The sequence below is a fragment of the Suricata suricatta genome, chromosome 2, assembly GCF_006229205.1.
Source record: "Suricata suricatta isolate VVHF042 chromosome 2, meerkat_22Aug2017_6uvM2_HiC, whole genome shotgun sequence".
Classification (NCBI taxonomy): domain Eukaryota; kingdom Metazoa; phylum Chordata; class Mammalia; order Carnivora; family Herpestidae; genus Suricata; species Suricata suricatta.
The window spans coordinates 40,567,011-40,574,929 of record NC_043701.1 but is presented as its reverse complement, the minus strand read 5'-3'; the positions used below and the strand labels follow the sequence as shown (position 1 = coordinate 40,574,929).

The window sequence follows — 7,919 nt, the reverse complement described above, 5'->3', positions numbered from 1 at the left end:
ACAGCTTAGTAATGAAGACTCTTCTCTTACCACCTATCAGGAAAAAAGCTGATATTCAAGCTGGTCTACAGCAAAGACCCTGCTAAGAACCTAAGAACGCATGTTAGGCAAATGTTCAAAGGCAAATCAACAAAAGGCTGTTTCAGTGAGTCATCAAGGTCACAGCTTCTTCCAAAAACACACAATCTGATGGCGTGTTTCCATCTCTGAATATAAGAAAATCTTCCTTGCTATTAGGTTAAGAAATGATCTTACTTCTCCAACCTAATATGGAACAGACTAAACTCTCAATCTTTAAAAAAAAAAATCTCATAACTTTAGGTTATCTGTGAAAGGTTTGTGATTTGTTAAACAGAAAACTCTTGTCACCTAAGGAGAAGTAAGATTTAAAGGAGGCTTGCTTTTTCCTCCCTTTTTATTTGAACAACTTGAGGTCACCAAGATAAAGTACCTATAATGTTAGTACAATTAAACCTTAGCCTTAAGGAAATGTTGCATCAAAACATCCTGCTATCAGTGAAGGTGTCTGATTTCCAATTAAGCTGTTTCCAACAAAAAAGGAAAATAAACATCTTGCTTTTAGAACATGACATGATTTTATGTATTTACTCAAATGCATGTGTTTTAATATAACAAATTACTTATTCCATTTACACAAGACTTTGTTTTCAGAGGACCATGCTTAAAATTCTTTATGTGATGCCAACCATTGGTCCCAATACAACACAGCTTATATTTAATAGATCCGATAACATGGAAGTGGTGAACTGGCCACTCAAGGGATACATGTGGCCCAGGAACAAGTTTTCCTTGGTCTGGACAGCCTTTGTTTAATTGAATTAGCAGTTAACATTTTCTTGGAGATAAGCAATTTAAATGCTTCTAGGTCAGAATAAAGTTACATTATAAAGTCTAATGTAAAATTCACATGAATTTAAGATAAAACAGATTTGCTCCTGATTTCCTTGATTATTCTCTTTACATCTCTGTTATTAGGCTACGATCTTAGAAAAGTCTGAAAAGCATTCTCCTGAGTTGTCAAACTGAATATACAGTACAGAAAAAACTGCATTGAAATGGTTAATGTTTAGGTTTTTGTACTAGAAGAAACAAATTTCACTTATTTAGGAAACTAGTTTTAACAAACCCAATTATTTGCCAATTATATTGTATTAGAGCACTGTTATCCAAAGTAAAAGAACTTTCAGTTAACACAGGATACGGAAACTGAGCTTTTCTGTGATTAATATGCAATGTGAAAGAAGAACTAAAAGTCTTTACAAAATAAATGACACAACTGGATATACAATGTGACATGAAACAGAATATTGATTTAATTAGCCGCAGTATTTTTAGGCCTCAAACTGAGAGAGATCTGTGAGGTCCTAGAAAGAGCTCTAAATAATCATTTTTATTTTGCACCATAATGCGCAAGGAAAACTTCAGACATTAAGCCCATTTCTCTCCTAAAAAGCAAGATTCCTACAAATCAATCCCAAAGAAAAAAATATATATTATATTAATGTTTATTTCTGAGAGAGAGAGAGAGAGAGAGAGAGAGAGAGAGAGAGGGGCAGGTAGGCAGAGAGAGAGGGAGACACAGAATCTGAAGCAGGCTCCAGGCTCTGAGCTGTCAGCACAGTGTCTGATGGGGGCAAGATCATGACCTGAGCCACCCAGGCACCCCCCAAATCAAAGAATATTTTTAAAAGAAGGCAATTCTCCAATTTCTTAGTTACATTTAAATGTCTGACAAACCTCTTATTTAACATAGTAATTCTTACAGCTAAAATCCATTTTGCTATTGGTTGAAGGGTTATATATCTTAAGGTATCATAAAGATTAACAAGTACACATCTATGTATACTGGTATACTACAATAGAAACGTAAAGCTGTCTTATTGTATGTTTTTGACATCTAAATATTCTGAAAACTTATCTGCACATTTCTTCCAGTAACTGCAAACTTTTAATATCTGTTCTTTATTCAGACTAACATTCCTTAATACTTATTCCCCCCTATCTTTCCCAATTTAGACGTCTATAACCAAATCAAAAGTTCAAAAGCTTTCTATATAAATCAATTCAGGGTTTTATTTTTACTTAGATGTTTGATTTTAAGCATTGCTTCTACAATTCTCACTTTATGCCACTGTTTGTGGCTTTTTTCTATTACTGCATTTACTACTTACGACAGACCTTACTGAATTACTCATGGCTGGGGTAGCACTGTCCCCAGCAGGAAAGCAAAGGAGTTGCTGCCTTCATGATAACTATTTAATAGAGAGACAAAGCAGGGATTATCTTCCTATTTTAACTAATTCATATAAATGTTTCCTTCCATTAATATGGGGAATCAAAAATTATCCTTACAAATAGTTATTTTGAAATATATAAAATCTTAGGAATAGGAAAACACTAGATACACTATTTCATTATAGAAGGAAATTTTGAAAACCATTTTTTTAAGTTTAAGTATTTATCTTGAGAGAGAATGAGCGAGCGGGGGAGGGCCAGAGAAAGGGGGAGAGCAAGAATCCCAAGCAGACTCCATGCTATCAGTGTAGATCCCCACTCAAGGTTCGCTCTCACAAACCGTGAGACAATGACCTAAGCTGAAATCAAGAATCAGATGCTTAACTGACTGAGCCACCAGGCGCCCCCTGAACTATTTTCCATTATTTTTTTCATTTGAAGATACTTAAGTAATTTTAACACTTATCAATTCTGGATTGTGTGTGCTCCACGTGAAATAGAAAGGGGATCGATGAAAAGTAATGGTTAGGACAATAGTAAAAGAGAAACGGTACAGAGCTTTACTGGAGGGATGTTTCTGCTTGTTCCCTGGCAGAGTCACAAGGGCAGGAAGAGAGAAGTCAACACCTATAATGCTGTGGACAGCCTTCCCGGGGAGCCCTTGCCACTCTTTCTAAGGCATTAACTAACACTGTATTGAGTTGACTGAAGCCATAACTGAAAGATGAGGATGGGGGCCCTTACTGGGAGATACTTTACTGCTGCTGTTTTGGAACTGTAAGACAAATCGCCATTTCATAGGTATATCATAAGGAGGAAAAAATTTCTTCATTGTCCTTAAAATTAGCTTCTGCAGAGGCATGGATCCTTGCCAGCAAACTGACAGGATTATTCCATCTGGTGTCCTCTGAGTGCTGGGAGTGGAAAAGAGTTAGGACAGCCAGGCTAAAACCATGTTGTGAAACAGTGGTGTGCTGGGGCCCCATCATTCTGGCTTGTGAGGACTGAATTTTTATTAATTTGCAAGCAGCTGATGTTACATTGCTTGAAACTGATCATGGTAGAAGTATTCGTATTTACATCATGGGCACTGAGAGCTGGTTTGCCAACATGCCATTGTGTGGAAGACAGTAGTACTTGAAACAGACTCCTGGTTGCACCTTACTATATGTGACCTTGGGAAAGTTACTACACTTCTCTACATCATTTTTTTAACTGGAAAAAATATAAGTATTGCACCTCATATGATAATAGTCATAAAGTACTAAGCAATCAGAGTTAACAAGCAAATATTAAGTAGTCTATCAATGCTAGTTATAATCTGCCACAGACTGATGGTTTACGTGACTTTGTCCTTCAATTTCAAAGCAATTTAAAATTTTTTAAAATGTTTTATTTACTTTTGATAGAGAGAGAGAGAGTGCGAGCAAGGGAGGGTCAGAGAGAGAGGGAGACACAGAATCTGAAGAATAGCTCCAGGCTCTGAGCTAGCTGTCAGCACAAAGCCTGACGCAGGGCTTGAACCCATGAACCGTGAGATCATGACCTGAGCCGGAGCCAGACGCTTAACCGCTTAACCAACTGAGCCACCCAGGTGCCCCTCAAAGCAATTTTAATGGAGCAAGGGTCCTTAGATAAAAGGGCAATGTCAACAAATTCATGATAATACAAGTATATGGAGAACAAATATGTTTTTGTTCACTCTTCCCCAGCTACCCTCAATGCAAAATTTCTAATTTAGCACACACTTAATTTACTTGGCCTTCTATACAAATATTATACAACTAAAAAGTATTAGAAAAGTATTACAACGCCAAGGAACCCCATTCTTAGGGTAAATATTAATCTTATTGTCTAAATGTAGGGCCCAGGCCCAATTTGTGAACATTAGTGTAGCACAACGGCCCTTTACAAAGCTCTAAGAAGCCAGACTCAACAACTGACCAGGAATCTCAAACTGACAGTAAACACAACAGCCTAAACAGAGGTTTTATTTGACTACAGAACTTTTTCTTCTTTTCTAAAATCTGAATGTAAATAAATTCCTTTAAGAGATCAACTTAAACCCACCACTAGGAAACTCTGAAGGAAATCAGAAGCAAGCTTCCAACAGTCTTCTCTGAATGAAGTCACAAAGGATGTAATTAATTTCTCCAGCAATGAGTTCTAAGAACATGTAAAGAGTGGTCTACAAAAAAAAAAAAAAAAAAAAAAAAAAAAAGAGTGGTCTACTAAGAAAATTGTAACAGATCAGCACCCAAGCTTTTTACCGGGGACCATTTCAGAAGCACCCCTATGCCCATCATGTTCTAAAATTCCAGATTCTCAAAAGGAAAAGGAGTGTCCAACATAAACACTGTTTGCACAGCTCAGGCACAGCAAGCTACTCTTACCACTTAAAGAAAATTTTATTTCAGTGTAGGAAACTGTTTACCAGTCAAGTTCTCAGACTAAGGCCAAGGTTCACTTTTCAAGCAGACCTTTCTAACTCAGCAGTATCAGGCCTGCCGTCAATTCCTTTTGCACATCTACCTTTAACTTTTCTTCCCTGACAGCCAGAGTAGCTTCGTCCCAAGGTCTTTACCCAATGCCCCCAAACCTTCTTTCTCTCACACAAAATCTCCCCATTTACCAACCACTAATTATCCCCACTGCTCCAGTTTTATTAACACATAAGAAAATAATTCAACTGTTATCTAGCCAAACAAAAGTGGACTTATTTTCCCAATGTTATTAAATATCACTCTCCTAATCCAGAATTTCTAGTTAGCATGAGCTAGCCTGGATCTACACTGAGATAGGATTCCAGCCAGAGGTAGAAAACAAGTCACTTAAGCTGTCCATTGGCTTTATCATGTAAATATATAATTTCCATTTGACTTGCTGGAAATACTAGAAATAGTTCAAGGACTCTTATTACTACCCTGAAGACTCTTCTCATCTCTTACTCCCAATCTTATTCAACAAAGTGCAGAGTGCAAAGACAAATGGATTTGGTATCTTGGTTTCCCGGGGGCAGACAGCCCCCAGGAAGTAGGACAGAAGTGCATGAGGGCACCATGAGGAGCCACTAGTGAGGATGCACCTGACCCTTCACAGCTTTCAGCATTCTCTCACCCCAGATCCCTTCTTTGGCTTCCAAAAAGCCCGGCACTCTTTCCTGCAAAGGCCCAGAGCCACACAAAACAGATATTCTCAGTTTCTGTCAAGTTGAAAAATACTCAAAGGTTGGAGTGCTGAGGGCCACCAAGACTGTCAGCAAGAGGGTGAGCAGTGCTCAGCAGGCTCCTCCTGGAGTTACATTCAAGTCCTACAGCCCATGCTAGGCCCCATGAACCACCTCAAGGGCCTGAGTGTCTACTGGAGAACCTAATGCTTAGATCACAAAAACCTGTATCCTGGAACTCTTTGACATTGATGGGACAATCAACTGGGAATAACTAGAACTTGAGCATGGCATTGGTTCCATTCCGATGGACTCTTCTGTGCATGCAAAGTTCAGCATTGTTCTGCCAACTTATGCACTGGAGAGGACCATGGTCACTCCAACAACAGAGCAGACTGCCTGCCGCAGAAGGATTCAGATCTTGACACTAGGAACACTCTGCTAGGGGTTGACGAGGCCTTGAGAGCGGAGGCCAGAGACCATCAGATGACTTGGCTGTGCTGGCCCCTTGTGTAAAATGTTGACACTAGCTCTGAAGCTGTGCTTTTGCTTCATAGCTGGGGAGAAGAAGGATGTATGACATCATGTCATAATTCACTCAGATGCTAACTAGGAATTTAAGCATATTTTATGGAGACCTTGTTCTAATGAATCCCTTTTATTCAATTAAAATGGTTTAAGCAGTACACTAGGCATTTGTTGAGAGCATTCTCCCAAATGGTGGCATCTGAAGTACAGCCAGTAGGATTGCTGGTGCTATTTACCCCAGCAACCCAAGTACAGGTTTATCTCCTCAAGCTGGCATCAGGTTAAAATAAAGACTGTAAAGCCACAGGCCAAGCAGTGTCAGTTCTCAATCTGTGGAGCAGCTGATCTTCCTGTCTTCCAGGGAAATCACAGAACATTCATTTTGATCCAATGGTGGGAAATCTCTTTCCCAATTGACAGGGCTTAGGGAAGGACAGCAAATTAAAGAATACTGGTAAGTAAATCTCAGTCACATCTTTCAGCACTAATGGGGGGAAAGCAAAGAGCATCTCTATCCTTTTCATAAATTTTAAATGGTTGAAATCCCTATGCAGTCAATTGCAATTTCCAAAATAAAAATCACAAAATGACTTCCAAAACAGGAATAAAGACAATCGTTGACCTTTTTATTAGTATTCAGCACTATCTCAGCACTTTTAAATAAAAAGTGAATACCCATTAAAAGTCTAGACAATCTGAAAAGGCTACTTCTAACAAAGGAAAATAAATAGCAAAACTAAAATTACGTAATCCTAAAATAAGCTTTACATAACAGCTTCAAAAGATTGGTCAGATTTCATGTCATTTATTACAACAAAAATCTGCTGGCCACAAGTCCAAGGAACTATATTGTAGTAAAAATGCTAAAATAGGGCACACACCACAGGCACATGGAACCACGCAGTTTTACCTAATCTACAAACAGATTTTCAATCACTCAAAGCCAAGGTGAACCTCCCGTATTATAAAAGCATGTAGAAAGTTAATTTAACAAAATGTAGTCTGCCTTTATCATCTCAACACTTATGCCCTTTAGATAAACATCAGCCAATTTCTCCTAAAAAATTTAAGGATTTCAAAGTTTATTAAGCCCCATAAGACAAAAAACTGTGTGCCACATGTCTAAATTGAGCAATATCAAAAATGTGGCTCAGGGGCACCTGGGTGGCTCAGTCGGTTAAGCGTCCGGCTTCGGCTCAGGTCATGATCTCACGGTTCGTGGGTTCAAGCCCTGCATCAGGCTCTGTGCTGACAGCTCAGAGCCTGGAGCCTGCTTCGGATTCTATGTCTCCCTCTCTCTGACCTTCCCCTGCTTGTGCTATCTCTCTCTGTCTCTCAAAAATAAATAAAAAACATAAAAAAATTAAAAAAAAAAGTGGCTCATATCCTTCACATCATGAATTGCTAACCTTGAAAATAATGGTTAAAACTATTTTCTTCTTTAAATGAGTGTTGAAATATTTATTTGACAATGATTAACAATTTCATAAAGCATTAAAAAATTCATGGGCTGAGTATCAAGCCTAGCTCTCCAAAATGCCAACAGAACCTAAAAAAACGGGAATGTAATAGAACAGGGGAACCAAAGACTGTATGATCCACCTAAGGCCCTCAAAATCAAATGGAAAATGCAAACACACTACATAACACTGGTGAGTTGGCTGATAGGCTACAAGTCTATAACTTGGACAAACAAACAAAAGCCTAGAATCAGAATCTTAAGCTTTTTCCAAATAGACTTTACTTCCTGCCACAAAGTCTATCTAACAGATTCTTCAAAGATTCTGACTTGTGCATAGTAGTTTACACATAGGCTATGGCACTCACCTGGAGAGTTCCTGTCACATATTTACACATACTGAATGGGGTTAACTGTAACATATAAATAACTGGAATGGTTTTTAGTCGTTTTTTTCTTTTTGTAAGATTGTAAATAGTTGCTTTAGTTACATAAAAATGAAATACGACT

General features: G+C 38.2%; 1 protein-coding gene across 2 annotated transcripts in view; it reads right to left on the bottom strand.

The window, feature by feature from the left end:
- KIAA0895 (KIAA0895 ortholog) overlaps positions 1–7,919 on the bottom strand; it is a 66,279-nt gene that overhangs the window by 35,208 nt on the left and 23,152 nt on the right. The gene's annotated exons all lie outside the window — the stretch shown is intronic.